General features: G+C 41.5%; 1 protein-coding gene and 1 pseudogene across 3 annotated transcripts in view; one reads left to right on the top strand and one right to left on the bottom strand.

The window, feature by feature from the left end:
• PEX14 (peroxisomal biogenesis factor 14) overlaps nucleotides 1-26,250 on the bottom strand; it is a 166,584-nt gene that overhangs the window by 116,362 nt on the left and 23,972 nt on the right. The gene's annotated exons all lie outside the window — the stretch shown is intronic.
• Nucleotides 17,464-19,827, top strand: LOC140848645 (RWD domain-containing protein 4 pseudogene; annotated as a pseudogene).

Below are 26,250 nucleotides of genomic sequence, written 5' to 3'. Positions count from 1 at the left end.
GTGATGACTGCCCTTGCACTGTTCACCATGTAAGAACTTATTCACTATGTAAGAACTTGTTCACCATGTAAGAACTTGTTCATTATGTTTCAGAGGATTGGAGACTTGAGAGTTAGGCTTGGGGTTGATTAATGATTGTGCATTGAGTCCCCTATACAGAATTTTATTGTTGTTAACAACCTTTTGATCAAGAAATATGAGAGATGCCCTCTCAAAAAAAAAAAGTAGTATCATTTCACTCCTCTGCTCAAAGTCGACGTGTAGGCTTCTGCTCTATGATGAAGTAATAGGGACCAGATTTACCCTCCCACTTTAAACAACCAGAAAACTTAACAAAATAAATAACACCACTACTTACAGACATTGGACAGCAGGCAGTACAGGACTGTGTTTACTGACAGAACAGAAACAAATGATATGAGCGCTAAGATCACCTTGGCTTACTGCCAGGAGGCACACTTCAGACCATGAAAGGGGGGACGGGACATGCCTCAGCAGAGCAGGGCAGTCTGAGTTGAGGAAACAGAGACAGGAGCTCAGGGAGGCTAAGGCAGCTGACAGTTGCAGGACAGGGGAGAACTGAAGTACCAGAGAACTATGCAGAAAGAGAGCTCCAGAAATCTGCATAGAGTTTCCCATAAATATCTTCTGAATATTAACACTTGTGCATAAACAGAATCAAGCTCCACAAGTCTGAAAACAGAACGAAGCAGCAGCTGTGAGGTGAACAGCTCCCAGAATCCTTACAAGTCTTACTAGTCCCAAGCACCAAAGTGGAGTGCCTCATGGCACATTCAGGGCATTCAGTGGAGACCTGGAGGGGCCACACCTTGGTAAGGGGCTATCAGATTATCCCAGGGTAAAGGTCACCCTAGAAACACCCTAACAAAACTTAAATATAGGACTTGAAAGAATCAAAATGAAGCAAAAGTAACTATTCACCGAAGTTCAACATTCTCTAAAGACCACAAAATCCAGACCCTCAACAATATTAAATTCAGAGCATCCAGCAACCAATCAAAACTCTTGACACATGCCAAGAAGCAGGAAAGTGTCACCCATAATAAGAGAAATTAAAAACAATTAGCAAGAGCAATAAGACAGGTGTTACAAATTTATTTAAGAATTTAATCAATTAAAACAACAAGTATCAGCAAGGATGTGTAGAAAAGGGAACCCGCCCACCCTATTGGTGAGAATGTAAACAGCTACAGCCCCTGTGGACAGCAATGTGGAGGTTCCTCAAATATCTAAAAACAGAAATACCATACAACCTAGTAACTCTACCCCTAGGAATCTACCCAAAGAAAACTAAATCTCTGATTCAAAAATATATATTCACCCCTAAGTTCTCTGCTCCATATTTGTAATAGCCAATATATGGAAGCAACCAAAGTGTCCATCAATAGATGAATGGATAAAGAAGATGTGGTCCAAACACCTAATGGAATTATTATACAGCCATAAAAATGAAATCCTCCCATAGCCAACATCATACTGAACAACAAGAAGTTGAAAGCTTGTCCTCTAAAATCGGGAACAAGACAGGGATGCCCACTCTCCCCACTGTTATTCAACATAGTACTGGAGGTCCTAGCCATGGCAATCAGACAACACAAAGAAATACAAGGCATCCAGATTGGTAAAGAAAAAGTCAAACTGTCACTATTTGCAGATGACATGATATTGTACATAAAAAACCCTAAAGACTCCACTCCAAAACTACCAGACCTAATATCTGAATTCAGCAAAGTTGTGGGATACAAAATTAATACACAGAAATCTGTTGCATTCCTATACACTAATGATGAACTAACAGAAAGAGAAATCAGGAAAACAATTCCATTTATAATTGCATCAAAAAGAATAAAATACCTATGAATAAACCTAACCAAGGAAGTGAAAGACCTATACCCTGAAAACTATAGGACAGTCTTAAGAGAAATTAAAGAGGACACTAACAAACGGAAACTCACCCCATGCTCTTGGCTAGGAAGAATTAATATCATCAAAATGGCCATCCTGCCCAAAGCAATATACAGAATTGATGCAATCCCTATCAAATTACCAATAGCATTCTTCAACGAAATGGAACAAATAGTTCAAAAATTCATATGGAATCACCAAAGACCTCGAATAACCAAAGCAATCCTGAGAAGGAAGAATAAAGTGGGGGGATCTCACTCCCCAACTTTAAGCTCTACTACAAAGCCAAAGTAATCAAGACAATTTGGTACTGGCACAAGAACAGAGCCACAGACCAGTGGAACAGATGAGAGACTCCAGACATTAACCCAAACATATATGACCAATTAATATTCGATAAAGGAGCCATGGACATACAATGGGAAAATGACAGCCTCTTCAACAGTTGGTGTTGGCAAAACTGGACAGCTACATGTAAGAGAATGAAACTGGATCACTGTCTAACCCCATAAACAAAAGTAAATTTGAAATGGATCAAAGACCTGAATGTAAGTCATGAAACCATAAAACTCTTGGGAAAAAAAAATAGGCAAAAAACTCTTGGACATAAACATGAGCAACTTCTTCATGAACATATCTCCCCGGGCAAGGGAAACAAAAGAAAAAATAAACAAGTGGGACTATATCAAGCTGAAAAGCTTCTGTGCAGCAAAGGACACCATCAATAGAACAAAAAGGTACCCAACACTATGGGAGAATATATTCATAAATGACAAATCCAATAAAGGGTTGACATCCAAAATATATAAAGAGCTCAAGCACCTCAACAAAAAGCAAATAATCCATTTAAAAAATGGGCAGAGGAGCAGAACAGACAGTTCTCCAAAGAAGAAATTCAGATGGCCAACAGACACATGAAAAGATGCTCCACATCATTAGTCATCAGAGAAATGCAAATTAAAACCACAGTGAGATATCACCTCACACCAGTAAGCATGGCCACCATCCAAAAGACAAACAACAACAAATGTTGGCGAGGATGTGGAGAAAGGGGAACCCTCCTATACTGCTGGTGGGAATGTAAGTTAGTTCAACCACTGTGGAAAGCAGTATGGAGATTCCTCAGAATGCTCAAAATAGAAATACCATTTGACCCAGGAATTCCACTTCTAGGAATTTACCCTAAGAATGCAGCACTCCAGTTTGAAAAAGACAGATGCACCCCTATGTTTATCGCTGCACTGTTTAAAATAGCCAAGATATGGAAGCAACCTAAATGTCCATCAGTAGATGAATGGAAAAAGAAGATGTGGTACATATACACAATGGAATATTATGAAGCCATAAGAAAAAAACAGATCCTACCATTCGCAACAACATGGATGGAGCTAGAGGGTATTATGCTCAGTGAAATAAGCCAAGCAGAGAAGGACAAGTACCAAATGATTTCACTCATATGTGGAGTATAAGAACAAAGGAAAACTGAAGGAACAAAACAGCAGCAGAATCATGGAACCCAAGAATGGACTAACAGTTACCAAAGGGAAAGGGGCTGGGTAGGATGGGTGGGAAGGGAGAGATAAGGGCAGGGAAAAAGAAAGGGGGCATTACGATTACCATGTATAATGTGGGGGGTGGGGGAAAGGGGAGGGCTGTACAACACAGAGAAGATAAGTAGTGACTCTACAGCAGCTTACTATGCTGATGGACAGAGACTGTAATGGGGATTGTGGGGGGGCACTTGGTGAAGGGGGGAGCCTAGTAAACATAATGTTCTGCATGTAACTGTAGATTAATGATAACAAACAAACAAAAAAACGAATACAGCATCCCAGTTCAAAAAAGACAGATGCACCCCTATGTTTATCGCTGCACTATTTACAATAGCCAAGAAACGGAATCAACCTAAGAGTCCATCAGTAGATGAATGGATAAAGAAGATGTGGTACATATACACAATGGAGTATTATTCAGCCATAAGAAGAAAACAAATCCTACCATTTGCAACAACATGGATGGAGCTACAGGGTCTTATGCTCAGTGAAATAAGCCATGTGGAGAAAGACAAATACCAAATGATTTCAGTCATCTGTGGAGTATAAGAACAAAGGAAAAACTGAAGGAACAAAACAGCAGCAGAATCACAGAACCCAAGAATGGACTAACAGTTACCAAAGAGAAAGAGACTGGGGAGAATAGGAGGGTAGGGAGGGATAAGGTGGGGGAAGAAGAAAGGGGGTGTTATGATTAGCATGTATAAAGTGGGGGGTGGGGGAAAGGGGAGGGCTGTGCAACACAGAGAAGACAAGTATTGATTCTACAACATTTTGCTATGCTGATGGACAGTGACTGTAATGGGGTTTGTGGAAGGGACATGGTATAGGGGAGAGCCTAGTAAACATAATGTTCCTCATGTAATTGTAGATTAATGAAACAAAAAAAAGGGGGGGATTACTCCCTGAAAGGATAAAATTAACTGCAAATCAATGATTAATGCATGCTTTACATATCCTTAATTTTTATATTTTAAAGGGTGTCAGATGATCAGCTATGGAAGTACATTTTTCTGATAATCTTTCTTTCTCTTAAAAAAAAAAGCAGTTCCTGTGTGGTGATCTCCAATAGGTTCTTCACAATGGTATAAAGGTCATATCAAACTGTGGGCAAAGGGTTTGTTTGTGTTTATACAAAGGATCAAAGCCTAATTTGGCTACCCAGAAAATGAATTAAGATACTATATGAAGGAGGCGGAGCCAAGATGGCGGCGTGAGTAGAGCAGTGGAAATCTCCTCCCAAAAACACATAGAGCTATGAAAATATAACAAAGAAAAATCTTCCTAAAATAGAGACCACAGGACACAGGACAACATCCAGACCACATCCACACCTGCAAGAACCCAGCGCCTTGCGAAGGGGGTAAGATACAAGCCCCAGCCCGGCGAGACCCGAGCGCCCCTTCCCCCGGCTCCCGGCGGGTGGAGAGAAACCGGAGCGGTTTTTTTTTTTTTTTTTTTTTCGGCAAGCGCTTTTTGGAAGCCTTAGAGGGACGGGCCCCCGTTGCTGGGGAGGCACGGTGGTGGGACCGGTGAGGAGGTGCTGGGAACGGCGCCGGAGGACAAAGAATATCCCGCGTTTCTCCCTGCGAGACCTGGGGGAGGGTGCCTGAGACCGGTGCCTGAGGACGGAGGAGGTCGCGCGTTTTTCCCCTTTTTTTTTTTTCTCTTTTTGGCGAGCGCTTTTTGGAAGCCTTGAAGGGACGGGGACCCCAGTGCTAGGGAGGCACGGTGGCGGGACTGGTGAGTGGGTGGCTGGGACCGGCGCCTGAGGACAAAGAATATCCCCCGTTTTTCCCTGCGGGACCGGTGGGCGGGTGCCTGAGACCGGCACTTGAGGACAGAGGAAATCGCGCGTTTTTCCCCTTTTTTTTTTCTCTTTTCTGTGAGTGCTTTTTGGAAGCCTAAAAGGGACAGGGACCCCGGTGCTAGGGAGGCAGGGCGGCGGGACTGGTGAGCGGGTGCCTGGGACCGGCACCTGAGGACAAAGAATATCCCGCATTTTTCCCTGTGGGACCGGTGGGTGGGTGCCTGAGACCAGCACCTGAGGACGGAAGAAATCGCGCGTTTTTCCCCTTTTTTTTCTCTCTTTTTGCCGAGTGCTTTTTGGAAGCCTTGAAGGGACAGGGACCCCGGTGCTAGGGAGGCAGGGCGGCGGGACTGGTGAGCGGGTGCGTGGGACCAGTGCCTGAGGACAAAGAATATTGAGCGTTCCTTCCCTGAGGGACCGGTGGGTGGGTGCTTTTTGGAAGCCTTGAAAGGACAGGGACCCTGGTGCTAGGGAGACAGGGCAGCAGGACCAGTGAGCGGGTGCCTGGGAACGGCACCTGAGGACAAAAAAAAAAAAAAAAATCGCTTGTTTTTTCCTTTTTTTTCCTTTTTTTTTTCTCTTTCTTTCTGTTCCCTCTCTCATTGTTGCTGCTGTTGTTTTGGTTTGGAGAGTGCTTTTTGGAAATCTTAAAGGGGCAGGACAGGTCACTTAGACCAGAAGCAGGGAATCTGGGGATCTCTGGGCACTCTAACCCCCTGGGCAGCAGGGAGCACAGAGGCCCCTTACGGAGATAAATAGTCTCCTGGCTGCTCCCCCTCCAACGGGGCTCCACCATTTTGGAGGAACAGCCCCAGCCAGGCCAAGCCCACAGCAACAGCGGAGATAAACCCCAAAGCAACTGGGCAGGAAGCAGAAGCCCTGTCTGCGCACAGCTGCCCAGCACAAGCCACTAGAGGTCGCTTTTCTCCCAGGAGAGGAAGGCCACAAACCAACAAGAAGGGAAGCTCTTCCAGCACTCACTCGTACCAGCTCTGCAAACTATCTCTATCACCATGAAAAGGCAAAACTACAGGCAGACAAAGATCACAGAGACAACACCTGAGAAGGAGACAGACCTAACTAGTCCTCCTGAAAAAGAATTCAAAATAAAAATCATGAACATGCTGACAGAGATGCAGAAAAAAATGCAAGAGCAATGGGATGAGATGCAGAGAAAAATGCAAGAGCAGTGGGATGAAGTCCGGAAGGAGATCACAGATGTCAGGAAAGAGATCACAGAAGTGAAACAATCCCTGGAAGGATTTATAAGCAGAATGGATAAGATGCAAGAGGCCATTGAAGGAATAGAAGCCAGAGAACAGGAACGTATAGAAGCTGACATAGAGAGAGATAAAAGGATCTCCAGGAATGAAACAACACTAAGAGAAATATGTGACCAATACAAAAGGAAAAACATTCGTATTATAGGGATACCAGAAGAGGAAGAAAGAGGAAAAGGGATAGAAAGTGTCTTTGAAGAAATAATTGCTGAAAACTTCCCCAAACTGGGGGAGGAAATAATCGAACAGACCATGGAATTATACAGAACCCCCAACAGAAAGGATCCAAGGAGGACAACACCAAGACACATAATAATTAAAATGGCAAGGATCAAGGACAAGGAAAGAGTTTTAAAGGCAGCTAGAGAGAAAAAGGTCACCTATAAAGGAAAACCAATCAGGCTAACATCAGACTTCTCAACAGAAACCCTACAGGCCAGAAGAGAATGGCATGATATACTTAATGCAATGAAACAGAAGGGCCTTGAACCAAGGATACTGTATCCAGCACGACTATCATTTAAATATGATGGTGGGATCAAACAATTCCCAGACAAGCAAAAGCTGAGGGAATTTGCTTCCCACAAACCACCTCTACAGGGCATCCTACAGGGACTGCTCTAGATGGGAGCACCCCTAAAAAGAGCACAGAACAAAACACACAACATATGAAGAATGGAGGAGGAGGAATAAGAAGGGAGAGAAGAAAAGACTCTCCAGACAGTGTATATAACAGCTCAATAAGCGAGCTAAGTTAGGCAGTAAGATACTAAAGAAGCTAACCTTGAACCTTTGGTAACCACGAATCTAAAGCCTGCAATGGCAATAAGTACATATCTTTCAATAGTCACCCTAAATGTAAATGGACTTAATGCACCAATCAAAAGACATAGAGTAATAGAATGGATAAAAAAGCAAGACCCATCTATATGCTGCTTACAAGAAACTCACCTTAAACCCAAAGATAAGCATAGACTAAAAGTCAAGGGATGGAAAAACATATTTCAGGCAAACAACAGTGAGAAGAAAGCAGGGGTTGCAGTACTAATATCAGACAAAATAGACTTCAAAACAAAGAAAGTAACAAGAGATAAAGAAGGCCACTACATAATGATAAAGGGCTCAGTCCAACAAGAGGATATAACCATTCTAAATATATATGCACCCAATACAGGAGCACCAGCATATGTGAAGCAAATACTAACAGAACTAAAGAGGGAAATAGACTGCAATGCATTTATTGTAGGAGACTTCAACACACCACTCACCCCAAAGGATAGATCCACCGGGCAGAAAATAAGTAAAGACACACAGGCACTGAACAACACACTAGAACAGATGGACCTAATAGACATCTATAGAACTCTACACCCAAAAGCAACAGGATATACATTCTTCTCAAGTGCACATGGAACATTCTCCAGAATAGACCACATACTAGCTCACAAAAAGAGCCTCAGTAAATTCCAAAATATTGAAATTCTACCAACCAATTTTTCAGACCACAAAGGTATGAAAGTAGAAATAAACTCTACAAAGAAAACAAAAAGGCTCACAAACACATGGAGGCTTAACAACATGCTACTAAATAATCAATGGATCAATGAACAAATCAAAATAGAGATCAAGGAATATATAGAAACAAATGACAACAACAACACTAAGCCCCAACTTCTGTGGGATGCAGCGAAAGCAGTCTTAAGAGGAAAGTATATACCAATCCAGGCACACTTGAAGAAGGAAGAACAATCCCAAATGAATAGTCTAACATCACAATTATTAAAACTGGAAAAAGAAGAACAAATGAGGCCTAAAGTCAGCAGAAGGAGGGACATAATAAAGATCAGAGAAGAAATAAACAAAATTGAGAAGAATAAAACAATAGCAAAAATCAACGAAACCAAGAGCTGGCTCTTTGAGAAAATAAACAAAATAGATAAGCCTCTACCCCAACTTATTAAGAGAAAAAGAGAGTCAACACAAATCAACATAATCAGAAATGAGAATGGAAAAATCACGACAGACTCCACAGAAATACAAAGAATTATTAAAGACTACTATGAAAACCTATATGCCAACAAGCTGGAAAACCTAGAAGAAATGGACAACTTCCTAGAAAAATACAACCTCCCAAGACTGACCAAGGAAGAAACACAAAAGTTAAACAAACCAATTACAAGCAAAGAAATTGAAACAGTAATCAAAAAACTACCCAAGAACAAAACCCCGGGGCCGGACGGATTTACCTCGGAATTTTATCAGACACACAGAGAAGACATAATACCCATTCTCCTTAAAGTGTTCCACAAAATAGAAGAAGAGGGAATACTCCCAAACTCATTCTATGAAGCCAACATCACCCTAATACCAAAACCAGGCAAAGACCCCACCAAAAAAGAAAATTACAGACCAATATCCCTGATGAATGTAGATGCAAAAATACTCAATAAAATATTAGCAAACAGAATTCAACAGTATATCAAAAGGATCATACACCATGACCAAGTGGGGTTCATCCCAGGGATGCAAGGATGGTACAACATTCGAAAATCCATCAACATCATCCACCACATCAACAAAAAGAAAGACAAAAACCACATGATCATCTCCATAGATGCTGAAAAAGCATTTGACAAAATTCAACATCCATTCATGATAAAAACTCTCAGCAAAATGGGAATAGAGGGCAAGTACCTCAACATAATAAAGGCCATATATGATAAACCCACAGCCAGCATTATACTGAACAGCGAGAAGCTGAAAGCATTTCCACTGAGATCGGGAACCAGACAGGGATGCCCACTCTCCCCACTGTTATTTAACATAGTACTGGAGGTCCTAGCCACGGCAATCAGACAAAACAAAGAAATACAAGGAATCCAGATTGGTAAAGAAGAAGTTAAACTGTCACTATTTGCAGATGATATGATACTGTACATAAAAAACCCTAAAGACTCCACTCCAAAACTACTAGAACTGATATCGGAATACAGCAAAGTTGCAGGATACAAAATCAACACACAGAAATCTGTAGCTTTCCTATACACTAACAACGAATCAATAGAAAGAGAAATCAGGAAAACAATTCCATTCACCATTGCATCAAAAAGAATAAAATACCTAGGAATAAACCTAACCAAGGAAGTGAAAGACTTATACTCTGAAAACTACAAGTCACTCTTAAGAGAAATTAAAGGGGACACTAACAAATGGAAACTCATCCCATGCTCATGGCTAGGAAGAATTAATATCGTCAAAATGGCCATCCTGCCGAAAGCAATATACAAATTTGATGCAATCCCTCTCAAATTACCAGCAACATTCTTCAATGAATTGGAACAAATAATTCAAAAATTCATATGGAAACACCAAAGACCCCGAATAGCCAAAGCAATCCTGAAAAAGAAGAATAAAGTAGGGGGGATCTCACTCCCCAACTTCAAGCTCTACTACAAAGCCATAGTAATCAAGACAATTTGGTACTGGCACAAGAACAGAGCCACAGACCAGTGGAACAGATTAGAGACCCCAGAAATTAACCCAAACATATATGGTCAATTAATATTTGATAAAGGAGCCATGGACATACAATGGCAAAATGACAGTCTCTTCAACAGATGGTGCTGGCAAAACTGGACAGCTACATGTAGGAGAATGAAACTGGACCATTGTCTAACCCCATATACAAAGGTAAACTCAAAATGGATCAAAGACCTGAATGTAAGTCATGAAACCATTAAACTCTTGGAAAAAAACATAGGCAAAAACCTCTTAGACATAAACATGAGTGATCTCTTCTTGAACATATCTCCCCGGGCAAGGAAAACAACAGCAAAAATGAGCAAGTGGGACTACATTAAGCTGAAAAGCTTCTGTACAGCGAAAGACACCATCAATAGAACAAAAAGGAACCCTACAGTATGGGAGAATATATTTGAAAATGACAGATCCGATAAAGGCTTGACGTCCAGAATATATAAAGAGCTCACACGCCTCAACAAACAAAAAACAAATAACCCAATTAAAAAATGGGCAGGGGAACTGAACAGACGGTTCTCCAAAAAAGAAATACAGATGGCCAAGAGACACATGAAAAGATGCTCCACATCGCTAATTATCAGAGAAATGCAAATTAAAACTACAATGAGGTATCACCTCACACCAGTAAGGATAGCTGCCATCCAAAAGACAAACAACAACAAATGTTGGCGAGGCTGTGGAGAAAGGGGAACCCTCCTACACTGCTGGTGGGAATGTAAATTAGTTCAACCATTGTGGAAAGCAGTATGGAGGTGCATCAAAATGCTCAAAACAGACCTACCATTTGACCCAGGAATTCCACTCCTAGGAATTTACCCTAAGAACGCAGCAATCAAGTTTGAGAAAGACAGATGCACCCCTATGTTTATCGCAGCACTATTTACAATAGCCAAGAATTGGAAGCAACCTAAATGTCCATCTGTAGATGAATGGATAAAGAAGATGTGGTACATATACACAATGGAATACTACTCAGCCATAAGAAGTGGAAAAATCCAACCATTTGCAGCAACATGGATGGAGCTGGAGAGTATTATGCTCAGTGAAATAAGCCAAGCGGAGAAAGAGAAATACCAAATGATTTCACTCATCTGAGGAGTATAGGAACAAAGGAAAAACTGAAGGAACAAAACAGCAGCAGAATTACAGAACCCAAAAATGGACTAACAGGTACCAAAGGGAAAGGAACTGGGGAGGATGGGTGGGCAGGGAGGGATAAGGGGGGGGAGAAGAAGGGGGGTATTAAGATTAGCATGCATGGGGGGGAGGGAGAAAGGGGAGGGTGGGCTGCACAACACAGAGAGGACAAGTAGTGACTCTACCACATTTTGCTAAGCTGATGGACAGTAACCGTAATGTGGTTGTTAGGGGGGACCTGATATAGGGGAGAGCATAGTAAACATAGTATTCTTCAGGTAAGTGTAGATTAAAAATTTAAAATAAAAAAAAAGAAAGAAAGAAAGAAAAGGGGGATTACTCCTTAACAGGATAAAACTATTGGTAAATCAAAGATCAACGCATGCTTTAAATATCCTTAATGTTGATCACTTAAAGGGTGTCAGATGATCAGATATGGAGGTACTCTTTTCTGATAATATTCCTTTCTCTTAATTAAAAAAAAAAAAAAAAAAAAGCAGTTACTGTGTGCTGACCTCCAATGAGTTCTGCACAGTGGTATAGAGGGCATGTCAAAGTGTGGGCAAAGGGTCTGTTTGTTTCTACGCAGAAGATCAAGGCCTAGCTTGGATACCCAGAAAATGAACTAAGATACGATATGAGGAGGAGCTTCCGGCATCAGCACTCTCTGGAGGACTCGTGCCGGGGGATGATCATCAAAAAGCCTCCACAGGGATCCGGACGATGCTGCGGTTGTGGCTGCATCCAGCCCACCGTCTCCTGGACTTGCCATAAGAAGGAGGAGGGAGATGTCTAGGCTGGCATGTGCATACAGTGAGACAACGAATTTGACTGGATCTGTACTGTTGGAACTCAACCAGGAGTTGGGAGGGGTGCAAGTTGTAGCACCCCAAAATCTCATGACTATAGACTATCTATGGTTAAAAGAACATATGGGATGTGAACAGATCCCAGAAATGGGCTGCTTTAATTTGTCTGATGGTTCAAGTACAGTTGGAAAATATCCATCATATCATAGATAAATTTTCACAAATGCCTAGGGTGCCTAAATGGTTTTCTTGGCTTCACTGGAGATGGCTGGTAATTATAGATTTGCTTTGTTTATGTCACCGTATTCCTATTATGTTAATATGTGTGTGCAAATTAGTTAGTAGTTTAAAACCTATACATACTTAAGGTACTATACAAGAAGATATGTCAAAGAAATAATCAATCCTCCCAAGTTTCCTTCATATGCTACATCTATAGCTTTTCTTCTTCCTTCCTAATTACAAACCTTAAATAGAATTCGTGCCTCATATCGAATTTACCGAGTATCATAATTCCTCCAGGTGGTAAAGATACCTCGAGACAAGTGCTGGGCATAGAAGCCACAGGGCATAAATCTGCAAAGAAGTAAAAAGCTAACCTTTGCAAACAATATGGCTTCTCTCTCACTTACCAACTTTACATTTCCCTGTATGGCCCCGGAAGATGACTGGTTAGCCAGAGACGGGTAAGATTCCTCAAGGGAGGAACAACCTAAGACAGGCACAGTCGCAGGGGGGCCATCAGGTGAGAATTTGGGGATCAACAGAGGTGAGGCTCAGAACCTCACCCCCCCTGCTTTGAGAGAAATCTTCTGCATCCGTGGATGTCTTGCTGCCCTTGTCTAGCCTGGATCAATACTTAGTCCATAGGCACACACCTGATCATCTGATCATCTACATTTGCCTTCTTACAGCACTAAACTATGTTTTCTACCTTTATCTTGCATCTACCTACCACTTCAGCATTTTATTAAAAATAAAAATAATAATAATAATAGGAGAAATGTGGGATCAACATATAAATCAAGTACAAAATCAAATGAATATTCATATTTGACCTGATGGTTTATAGGTCATATTGCATGATCAAAACCGAAAGTTTCTGTGATGAATGCCCTTGTACTGTTCACCATGTAAGAATTTATTCACTCTGTAAGAATTCGTTCACCATGTAAGAACTTGTTCGTTATGCTTCAGAAGATTGGAGACTGACGAGAATTAGGCTTGAGATGGATTAATGATTGTACATTGAGCATTGACCCCCCTATACTGAATTTTATTGTTGTTAACAACCATTTGATCAATAAATATGAGAGATGCCCTCTCAAAAAAAAAAAAAAAAAAAAAGATACTATATGAAGAACTTTCAACATCAACATCCTCTGGAAGAGTCATTCCAGAAGATGATCATCAAAAAATTTCAACAAAGATCCTGGCGCTGTTGCAGTTGTAGCTGCATTCATCCCACCAGTTCCTGGACTTGCCATTGGAATGTAGAAGGAGATATCTAAGCTGGCCTGTGCATACAGTAAAACAACAAATTTGACTGGATCTATATTGTCGGAACTCAACCAAGAATTAGGAGAAGGGCAAGTTGCAGTGCTTCAAAATCATGCTACTATAGACTATCTATTGTTAAAAGAACACATGGAATGTGAACAGTTCCCAGGAATGTGTTGTTTTAATTTGTCTGATTTTTCTCAAACTATTCAAATTCAGTTAGACACTATCCATCATATTATTGATAAGTTTTCACAAATGCCTAGGGTACCTAACTGGTTTTCTTGGTTTCACTGGATATGGCCGGTAATTGTAGGTCTGCTTTTCTTATGTATCTGTAGTCCTATTCTGTTAATGTGTGTATGCAATTTAATTAGTAGTTTGTTAAAACCTATACATGCTTATGTTACTCTATAAGAAGTTATGTCAAAGAAATAATCAATCTTCCCATGTTTTCTCCCATTGCTACTTCTATACCTTTTCTTCTTCCTTCCTAATTACAGCCCTTTAGTAGAATTCGTGCCTCATATAGAAAATTACTGAGTATCATAATTCTTCCAAGTGCTAAAGATACCTCAAGACAAATGCTAGGCATAGAAGCCACAGGTCATAAATCTGCAAAGAACTAAAAGGCTAACTTTTTCAAAGAATATTGCTTCTCTCTCACTTAGCCAACATTACATTTCCCTGTATGGCCCTGGAAGACGGCTGGTTAGCCAGAGATGGGTAAGATTCCTCAGGGGAGGAACAACATAAGACAGGCACAGTCGCAGGGGGGCCATCAGGTGAGAAATTGGGGATCAACAGAGGTGAGGCTTAGAACCTCACCCCCCCCCCGTTTTGAGAGAAATCTTCTGCATCCGTGGATGTTTTGTTGCCCTTGTCTAACTTGTATTAATACTTATATAGGCACAGACCTGATCATCTACATTTGCCCTCTTACAGCACTAAATTATGTTTTCTACCTTTATCTCGCATCTACCTACCACTTCAGCATTTTATTTAAAAAAATAAGAGAGAAATGTGGGATTCACATATAAATCAAGTATAAAAATCAAATGAATAATCCTATCTGACTTGATTGTTTATAGTTCATGATGCTTGATCAAAACCGAAAGTTTCTGTGATATGACTGCCCTTGCACTCTTCACCATGTAAGAACTTATTCACTATGTAAGAATATATTCACCATGTTAAGAACTTGTTCATTATGCTTCAGAAGATTGGAGACTGTGGAGAATTAGGCTTGGGGTTGATTAATGATTGTGCATTGAGTCCCCTGTACAGAATTTTACTGTTGTTAACAACCATTTGATCAATAAATATGAGAGATGCTCTCGCAAAAAAAAAAAAAAAAAAGTGGGCAGAGGAGCAGAACAGACAGTTCACCAAAGAAGAAATTCAGATGGCCAACAGACACATGAAAAGATGCTCCACATCGCCTGTCATCAGAGAAATGCAAATTAAAACTACAATGAGATATCACCTCACACCAGTAAGCATCGCCACCATCCAAAAGACAAACCACAAATGTTGGTGAGGATGTGGAGAAAGGGGAACCCTCCTACACTGCTGGTGGGAATGTAAATTAGTTCAACCATTGTGGAAAGCAGTATGGAGATTCCTCAGAATGCTCAAAATAGAAATACCATTTGACCCAGGAATTCCACTCCTAGGAATTTACCCTAAGAATGTAGCATCCCAGTTTGAAAAAGACAGTTGCACCCCTATGTTTATTGCAGCACTATTTACAATAGCCAATAGATATGGAAGCAACCTAAGTGTCCATCAGTAGATGAATGGATAAAGAAGATGTGGTACATATACACAATGGAATATTATTCAGCCATAAGAAGAAAACAAATCCTACCATTTGCAACAACATGGATGGAGCTACAGGGTATTATGCTCAGTGAAATAAGCCAGGTGGATAAAGACAAGTACCAAATGATTTCACTCATATGTGGAATATAAGAACAAAGAAAAACTGAAGGAACAAAACAGCAGCAGACTCACAGAACCCAAGAATGGACTAACAGTTACCAAAGGGAAAGGGACTGGGTAGGATGGGTGGGAAGGGAGGGATAAGAGCAGGGAAAAAGAAAGGGGGCATTACGATGAGCATGTATAATGTGGGGGGGGTATGGGGAGGGCTGTGCAACACAGAGAAGACAAGTAGTGAGTCTACAGCATCCTACTACGCTGATGGACAGTGACTGTAATGGGGATTGTCAGGGGGGACTTGATGAAGGGGGGAGCCTAGTAAACATAATGTTCTGCATGTAATTGTAGATTAATGATAACAAACAAACAAAAAAAAGAATACAGCAGCCCAGTTCAAAAAAGACAGATGCACCCCTATGTTTATTGCTGTACTATTTACAATAGCCAAGAAACAGAATCAACCTAAGAGTCCATCAGTAGATGAATGGATAAAGAAGAGGTGGTACATATACACAATGGAATATTATTCAGCCATAAGAAGAAAACAAATCCTACCATTTGCAACAACATGGATGGAGCTACAGGGTATTATGTTCAGTGAAATAAGCCAGGCGGAGAAAGACAAGTACCAAATGATTTCACTCATATTTGGAGTATAAGGACAAAGAAAAACTGAAGGAACAAAACAGCAGCAAAACCACAGAACCCAAGAATGGACAAACGGTTACCAAAAAGAAAGGGACTGGGCAGGAGGGGTGGGAAGGGAGGGATAAGGGCAGGGAAAAAGAAAGGGGGCCTTAGGATTAGTATGTATAATGTTGGGGGAGCTTAGGGAGGGATGTGCAACACAGAGAAGACAAGTAGTGAGTCTACAGCATCTTACTATGCTGATGAACAGTGACTGTAATGGGGTTTGTTGGGGGGGACTTGGTGAAGGGGGGAATCTAGTAACCATAATGTTTTTCATGTAATTGTAGATTAATGATAATACGATGAATTTTAAAAAAAGGACAAAGAAAAAACTGAAAGAAAAAAACAGCAGCAGACTCACAGAACCCAAGAATGAACTGACAGTTGTCAAAGGGAAAGGGACTGGGGAGGGTGGGTGGGAAGGGAGGGGTAAGGGGTGGGGAGAAAGAAAAGGGGCATTACGATTAGCATGTATAATGTGGGGGGAGGGCACGGGGAGGGCTGTGCAACACAGAGAAAACAAGTAGTGACTCTACAGTACCTTAATACGCTGATGGACAGTGACTGTAATGGGGTTTGTTGGGGGGACTTGGTGAAGGGGGAGCTAGTAAACATAATGTTCCTCATGTAATTGTAGATTAATGATACAAAAATAAAAATAAAAATAAAGAAATCCTGACATTTGTGACAACATGGATGGACCTAAAGGGTAGAATGTTAAGTGAAATAAGCCAGGTGGAGAAAGACAAATAGCACATGATTTCACTTACATGTGGAATCTAAAAACAAAACAAAACTGCAGCAGACTCAGAGACACTGAGAAATGACTGGTGTTTATCACGAGGGAGGGGTTGGGGAGAGCAAGTGGGGTAGTTGAGGCGGATAAACAGGCACAAAAAATCTCAATCATAATATAAATTGGTCGCAAGGATGGAAGCACAACATGGAGAATACAGCCAATGATTATGTAACATCTTTCTATGTTGACAGTAACTACACTAGTTGGGGTGAGGATTTAATAACGTGTAACTGTTGAATCACTGTGTTGTATATACTTGAAGCCAATATAATATTGTGTATAAACTATGCTTCAATTTTAAAAATTTAATCAATTTTACATACAAACATTGAATTATGTTGTACACCTGAAACTAATATAATGTTGTGTGACAATTATATCTCAATTAAAAAATTATTAAAAGGAAACATGATCATACTAAGGAGAAATGTAAAGTATAAAAAGAAAGTAGAACTCGGGGACACATGTGACTCCCTCTGCCTGGCAAAGGGAGTGCCTCCTGCAGCTGAGGGTGTGGAAGGGGGACGCCCAGACCACTACTGTGGCTTTCTCTTTGTTGTTGTAAATACATTTGTCTGGGGGTGTCCCCCAAACTTCCAGCAGGCGCTATGAGTGCCAATGAGGACCAAGACATGGAACTAGAGGCATTACCTTCAATTTATGAAGATGAAAGTTTTCAGTAATTAAGTCCAGTTTCACTTCAATATAGGATAGGTGAAAATGGTGATCCCAAAGCCTTAATATTTTCTGGACTGAAACATATCCCCAAATACCTCTGATTACATCTATGAATGCTTTTTTTAACAATACCATAACATCAGCTGTAAAGCAGAGTATATTAGCCAAGTACAGGAGGCAGGGGAAGTTAACCCCGGGGTCCCTATGACCTACATTGTTTGACTATGCCAAGGACAATAAGCAGCAGTTCATGGAGATCATCATTCCACTAATTCTGACACCCATAAGCTATATCATTTCCATTGAAACTCCTAATATAGCCCCATCAAGTAAGAAAAAAAGGACAGAAAAGAAAAAATTTGAAAAGCCCAAAAATGTAAGCTGGCAGATAAAACAGATCACAAAGGAGAACTTCCTCAATGATAGAAATGAGTTGATGAGGTAAAGCATTTAAGCAAAACTGGCTCAAAAGATGATGAAAAGTGCTTGTAATTTGAGACAAGGGAAGAACATCCTTCGAAAAGTAAACTGGATTCAAAATCTTTCATTACTCTCTTCTGCTATTGAGGTTGCTTTTTATAAAACAGAATTTTTTTTGTTACCAAAAAATGTTTGAAGCTGAAACTTTATGAAGAGATTTGATTGTATTATTTTCATACAGTTGCCTTAACAGAAGGAAAAAAGTTACTATTTCATATACCTTATGAAGCAAACTTTGTAAATGGACTAATATGGGAAACAAATAATCAATGTTAATTTATGTGATCTTATTCTAGTAGATGTGATATTTTCTTAAAGGAATATGAAGCCCTTTTCAAACTCTTACTCCAGGGAAGAATATGGAGGATACTGAGTGAACAATTATTCCACAGCATGATCCATATTAATAGGCTTCTTGGAATACAGGCTTCACCTTTTCTTTCCCTCAATTACTGAAGCATAAATTGCTTCAGAGAAATTTAAGTACTAGTATTTGGACTTCACAAATATTTTGTTTCTTTTTATTTTTCAAAGGTGAATTCTTTTTAATAAATGAGTATCTGTTTATACTTTTCTCTTGGTTTGGGTCACAATGTTTGGTCATGAGAGCTTTGAACAGTTACATGGAATATGAGAATATAAAGGCAAGTCTGCCAAATACAATAGCATAGAAGCATTTGAACAGAAGTGCTGGTTCCCATTTCTCTTGCTGCATATACGAGGATGGGAGTAAAAGATGCCTTAATGTTTAAATTTTGTATTGCTGTGACAGCGTTTTAATAAATTCCTATTTATCTACTATTATATATTTTTAATTTTTTGGTAACTGAGGTCTTCTAAATAGTTTAAAACCATATTTCAACCATAAAACTCTTAGAAGAAAACATAGGCAAAACTCTCTTGAATATAAACATGAACAACGTCTTCATGAACATATCTCCCTGGGCAAGGGAAACAAAAGCAAAAATGAACAAGTGGGACTATATCAAACTAAAAAGCTTCTGTACAGCAAAGGACACCATCAGTACAACAAAAAGGCATCCTACAGTATGGGAGAATATATTCATAAACGACAGATCGGATAAGGGATTGACATCCAAAATATACAGAGCTCACGCACCTCAACAAACAAAAAGCAAATAATCCAATTAAAAAATGGGCAGAGGATCTGAACAGACACTTCTTCAAAGAAGAAATTCAGATGGCCAACAGACACATGAAAAGATGCTCCACATCACTAATCATCAGAGAAATGCAAATTAAAACCACAATGAGATATCACCTCACAGCAGTTAGGATGGCCACAATCCAAAAGACAAACAACAAATGTTGGCGAGCATGTGGAGAAAGGGGAACCTTCCTACATTGCTAGTGGGAATGTAAATTAGTTCAACCATTGTGGAAAGCAGCATGGAGGTTCTTCAAAAAGCTCAAAATAGAAATACCATTTGACCCAGGAATTCCACTTCTAGGAATTTACCCTAAGAATGCAGTATCCCAGTTTGAAAAAGACAGTTGCACCCCTATGTTTATAGCAGCACTATTTACAATAGCCAATAGATATGGAAGCAACCTAAGTGTCCATCAGTAGATGAATGGATAAAGAAGAGGTGGTACATATACACAATGGAATATTATTCAGCCATAAGAAGAAAACAAATCCTACCATTTGCAACAACATGGATGGAGCTACAGGGTATTATGCTCAGTGAAATAAGCCAGGCAGAGAAAGACAAATATCAAATGATTTCACTTATCTGTGGAGTATAAGAACAAAGAAAAAATCGAAGGAACAAAACAGCAACAGACTCACAGAACCCAAGAATGGACTAACAGTTACCAAAGGGAAAGGGACTGGGGAGGAAGGGTGGGAAGGGATGGATAAGGGGAATAACAGGCATTACGATAAGCAGACATAATGTGGGAGGGGGGTGGGCATGGGGAAGGCAGTATAGCACAGAGAAGACAAGTAGTGACTCTATAGCATCTTACTACGCTGATGGACAGTGACCGTAATGGGGTAGGTGGTGGGGACTTGATAATGGGGGGAATCTAGTAACCACAACTTTTGCTCATGTAATTGTATATTAATACCAAAATTTAAAAAAAAGTTTTTAAAATATAAAAAGATCTTCCCATCAAAAAAGGGGAAGTGATTATGCAAGTAATCACAATATTGATAAATTAGAAATTTAACCTGAACCATAAGTATCTTAATAATTGCTTACACTTACTGAGCTCTTACCATGTGCCAGATTTTGTGCTAAGCACTTAACCTGTATTATCGCACTGAACATGAGATAACACAGTATCTCACAATAACTCTATGAATAGGTGATATTACTCTCTTTGAAAAGGTATCTCGCCGCAACCCTCCTTACCCCAGAATGACTCAGGAGACACAGGCCCAAGCAAGAGATTTTATTATCTGAAAGAGAAAATGGCTGCCCCCAGGAGAGGGAGCAGCAGCTGGTGGGTAAGGAAGTGTGTTTTTAAGGAGTAGGCGGTAGGGTGTGTTCTGTGTTGGTGATTGGATCTTAAGGGGTGGGGGTCTTAGCATGCCAGAATTTGCCTTCACTCCCACAAAGATAAAGAGGGTTAGTTAACCCAAAATCACATGGCTGGCTAGTGTGTCAGTTTCCTAGGGCTGTCATAACAAATTACGCAAATGAGATAAAAACAACTCAGATATTTTCTTTCACAGTTCAGGAGGCCAGAAACTCAAAAATTAAGACATTGGCATAGTTGTTTCCTTCTGGAGGCTCTGAAGGAGAATCCATTCCATGCCTCCCTCCTAGCTTCTTGTGGCTGCCTACAACCCTTAATCCATTCTTTGGCCTGGCTTACTTGCTCCAATCTTCTGCCTCCATCTTCACATGGTCTATCTCTTTGTCTTCTCCTTTTCTGTCTCTAAGTCACTTGTCATTAGAACTAGGTCCCACCCTAATCCAGGATAATCTCATCTCAAAAACCTTACCTAAATTCTATCTGCAAATACTTACTCCCCATAAGTCTCACATTCTGAAGTTTTTGGTACACATATCATCAGGGGCCACAGTTCGACCCACTATCTTATTACTAAGGTAGTAAGGCCCACTATCTTATTACTAAGGTAGAAAATGGCAGAAAGATTTAATACAATTTTTTTTTACTTAAGAGCTCTGTGGGTAAAACTGTAACATTTCCAGAATATCTCGCCTGGCTTAGTATATCTGCATATCAATAGGCGTTCAGAGGTGGAAAGAAAAATGGCGTTAGTGCATTTGCATCATTCCTCAGGGGTGGAGAGTTCATCTCCATATCAACGGGTAATTACCTGGGCAGCTAAGGGCGTGTCTGAACCTGAGAGGTTAAGGGGAGGGGCCTGGCTTGCTTGCTTGCTGGCTTCCTCCAGAGCACAGGAGAAAGACGGCCTGGAACTGCAGTTTGTGAGCAATAAATGGGTTTTAAACTTTATTTCTCCCTTTGACTGATTTTGGTTTTTAGAGGTAATTTTCCCCAGAATTTCCTCTCCCCGGATTTACAAGCTCCATCTCTTATCCATTATTCTATACTTCCCCTTTTACTAAGTCTGCATAGAGTAGATGCTCAACAAAAAGTTAATGGATGAACAAGAATTAAATAAGATACTTGGGAATAAAACAATAAAACCATATTTCAACTCTTGTTTCAAGTATCTAAATGTGTTTCTCAGCCCTTCTTTATAATAATAGACATAAAGGTGAAGGCAAATTCTGGCACACTAAGACCCCCCACACCTTAAGACCCAATCACCAACAACCAGATGGTCACCCAACCCCTTAAGATCCAATCACCAATGCAGAACACACCCTACCCTACTCTTAAAATATGCGCTTCCTCACTCACCAGCTGCTCCCTCTGGGGGCAGCCATTTTCTCTTTCAGATAATAAAATCTCTCGTGTGGGCCCGTGTCTCCTGAAGTGGTTCTGGGTAAGGAGGGTCGTGGCGAGATACACTTTCATTGGTACCGTGACTCGGATGAGGTTCTCCATTGACTTTGCTCTTCCTCCGGGAACCTGAGCTGCTCTGGGAACCCTCACTGCCCGATCCTCCTCCACAGGCTCACCGTCCACTTCCCCGGTCACTCGTCTTCTCACCCAACACCGGCCTTCGATTTGGTGAGTCTCCCCTTCATGGTCGATTTAAATGTCCCTTTGGAACCTGGGAAGTGACCATTGAGTGTCCGGCACCCCCAAGGGCTCCTCCAGGACAGGGATACCCCAATCACGACTGTCAGAGTCATGGTTGATCCCTATAGTAGACCTTTCCTTACCTTCCGCCTTTTCCCATGGTGAGAATCTCTACCCCTTGGGGTTTGATATCCTTCTCATCTAACAAACTCCTGGTACCAGGTATCAAACCTCCTGGGCGTTTTTTGCCTCAACTGCTTGGTTAGAGGTGGTGACAACCCCCTAACTGTGTCTGGTCTTCTCTGCTCAGGGATGCCTCAGTGACTTGTGAACTGTCTCATTCTCACCATGGGATCTGGCCCCTCCGTTCTGGCAGATTCACCACTGGGGTGCTTACTCAATAATCTAAAACCCCTCTACCTCACTCTAGACCTCAAACCTTTTAAGCTTATTTGCTACTGTAATGAGATCTGGCCACAATATTCCTTGGACAATCAGTCTGAATGGCCTCCCAATGGCTCTTTAGATCCTAAAATTCTCCGTGACTTATACAACTTCTGTGAGCACATGGGAAAATGGAAAAAGATCCCATATATCCAGGCTTTCTCCTACCTCTGAACCAAGCCTGCTCTCTGTCTCCCTTGCAATCCTAAACATCTTCTCGCTCTAAAAAACTTTACCCCACCACCTACCAATTCCCACCACATCCTCTGACTTTGACCCTACCGATCTCAAACCCTTACAGCTCCCCCTCAACCACCAGTTCCTCTCCCGCCCCAACCTCCTTCTCTGCAAGATCAAAATCCCAACCCTCCCAGCTCCCCTAGTGCTGCTGCAGGAGCTGCAGCACCTCCTCCTCCTCCACAACCAGTTCCCCTTCCCTCAGTCAGTCCCACACCAAGCCCTCCAGTCACTCGCTCTCGAACCCAGATCCTAGCCCCACTATGGGAAGTAACCAGTACAGAGGGTGTCATCCAGGTCCATGTCCCTTTCTCTGTCTCCCACCTATCTCAAATTGAGAAAAGATTAGGTTCTTTCACCTCCAACCCAGCTACTTACATAAAAGAGTTCCAGTATCTAACTCAGTCATATGATCTTACCTTTCATGATATTCACATGATCCTACCAACACACTTTTGCCCGAGGAGTGTAGGCAAGTCTGGGAACAGGCTAGAACTCATGCCGATCAGGTTCACCAAACTACTCCAGATCATCCAATTGGTGCTGAAGCGGATCCTGACCGAGACCCTAATTGGGACTATAATATGGCGGGGGGGGGAGTCACCAGTCGAGATCAATTCATCACCTGCCTCATTGCGGGTTTCAGGAAGCCAGCCAATAAAGCCATTAACTATGAAAACTCTAAGAGGATAAAAATGAGAATCCCTCTATGTTCCTAATCCGCCTCACCAGAGCTCTTTTACATTATACAAACCAAGACCCTGAGACCCCAGATGGTAGACAATTATTAATGACCTACTTCTTCACCCAGAGTTTCCCCGACATTAAGGTTAAACTTAAACATCTGGAGAAGGGACCCTTAACTCCTCTGGCAGAAGTCCTGGCAGTGGCCTTCAAAGTATATAATGGAAGAGATAAAAAGACCCATAAACAAAACTATCAAATGCTGGCTAACGCCTTTCAACCTTTCCCAACCACTGGTGCTTGGGTATCCTCACCTCCTAGGAAGCAGCCAGGAGGACCTCCTGGTCCGTGCTTCAAATGTGGTCAAATGGGTCACTGGGCTGGAGCCTGCCCAAATCCCCAGAAGCCCCCCGGTCCATGCCCTAAGTGCCATCAGGAGGGACAGTGGGCTGCTGACTGTCCTCGCACAACAAGAGGTGCCAGGCCATCCAGCTCTAACACTCCACACACAGACCTTCTGTGTCTGGCAACTGATGATTGAGGGGGCCTGGGACTCCTCCACCCGACCACTACCATCACTGCACAGGAGCCCAGGGTAACCAGTGTGGTAGCAGGTAGGCCCATTTCTTTCCTTTTGTACACCAGGGCCACCTACTCAGTCCTGAAGGAGTTTTGGGGACCTACCTCCCTGTCACAGTCCTCTATAGTCGGGGTAGAGGGCACATCTTATCAACCTTTACAAACTCCCACGCTTCACTGCCTCTTTAAGGGCATCACTCTCTCTCATTCCTTTTTGGTGATTCCCCATTGTCCCATCCCCCTTATGGAAAGAGACCTTTTATCCAAGCTAGGGGCTCTTATCTCCTTTACCTTTGGCCACACCTCAACCCCGATTTGCCTTCAATCCCTTTTCCATTTGCTCTCCAAACCATTCCAGGCCTACCTCCCTCCCCTCTTCCCTTACCTCTGTGCCAAGTAAACCCCACAGGCTAAGACACCTCTACCTCCTCTATTGCCACCTGCCCATCCATAACCATCAAACTCAAAGATGCTACCTCCTTCCCCTCACAATCTCAATACCCTTCTACGAAAGGGCCTTTTGAGACCAGCCAATTCCTCTTACAACACCCTGATACTGGCTATCAAAAACCTAATGGCTCTTATAGGCTAGTTCAAGATTTAAGAATTATCAGTGCAGCTGTTATTCCAATCCATCCAATAGTCACTAACTCCTATACTTTATTATCCACTATCCCCACCTCTTCTACTTACTTCTCCATCCTTGACCTAAAAAATGCATTCTTCATGATTCTCCTCAATCCCGATGGGACCACTTACACCTTCAACTCCACAGACTACAAATCTCCAGTAATCTACTCTACAACCCAAAAAGGACCTCCTTACAGCTGCATAAGGTGGTATATGTGCCCTACTCCAAGAACAATGCTGCTTCTACACCAACAAATCTGGTCTCGTCTGGGATGGCACAAAACGCCTCCGTGAACAAGCCTCCAAACTTCTAGAAAACTCCCCTAACAATCCATCCCCTTACCCCTTCAATTGGCTCCTGCCCCTCCTAGCCCCTATTACCTTTATTCTTCTTCTTCTCCTTTTTCTTCCCTGCTTCATTAACCTATTCCAAAAATCCATTCAAAATCAAATTTTGAAAATTTGTAACCATACTATCAACCAGTTACTCCCCCAGGGCTATCAAGGCCTTCTCACAAAGAATAACGAAACCAGCTAGATGACATCATGAATCATCTCAAGATGCTGCCCTTCCCCAACTCTACAGCAATGGCCTTGCTAACCCCAGAATCTGTGCCCCCTTCCAGCAGGCAGTATCTAGAGAATGAGATTCTACAGCCAGTTCCCCAGAGGCCCAATTAAGAAATAAAAAGATGGGAATGAAGGCAAATTCTGGCACACTAAGACCCCCATCCCTTAAGATCCAATCACCACCGACCAGATGGTCACCCACCCCTTAAGATCCAGCCCACCCCTTAAGATCCAATCACCAACAACCAGATGGTGGCCCACCCCTTAAGATCCAATCACCAACGCAGAACACACCCTACCACGACTCCTTAAATACACGCTTCCTCGCCCACAAGCTGCTGCTCTCTCTCTGGGGGCAGCCATTTTCTCTTCCAGATAATAAAATCTCTTGCATGGGCCCGTGTCTCCTGAGTTGTTTTGGGGTAAGGAGGGTCGTGGCGAGATACCCTTTCAAAAGGTCTTTCAAATGCTGAATGGTAGTACATGCTTGATTATTTTTTTAAACATTGATAAGAGAAGCTATTGGTATAGTTTTACCAGGAAGTTACTGATGTGTATGTACAACTGACAGTGATTCTATATATGTTCCCCAGCTTTAAAAACACTTACAACTACTACTGCTGTGTGTGTCTGAAGGTAGATTGTTGGTTCCTCAAGTTGTATCTGTGCAGTGTGTATCTGAGTTTTTAAAGAATAATTAACTTTTAAAGAAGTTTCCTTAGCATAAGAGCTGTTTGAGGTGCATCCTTGAGTTTTTACTGGGTTAACACTGGCTTCAGTTAAATCATTTCAATTATAAAGTAAATTA

Source organism: Manis javanica, chromosome 4 (genome assembly GCF_040802235.1).
Source record: "Manis javanica isolate MJ-LG chromosome 4, MJ_LKY, whole genome shotgun sequence".
Classification (NCBI taxonomy): domain Eukaryota; kingdom Metazoa; phylum Chordata; class Mammalia; order Pholidota; family Manidae; genus Manis; species Manis javanica.
The sequence above is the reverse complement of the archived record's forward strand: the minus strand, read 5'-3'. Positions and strand labels throughout refer to the sequence as shown.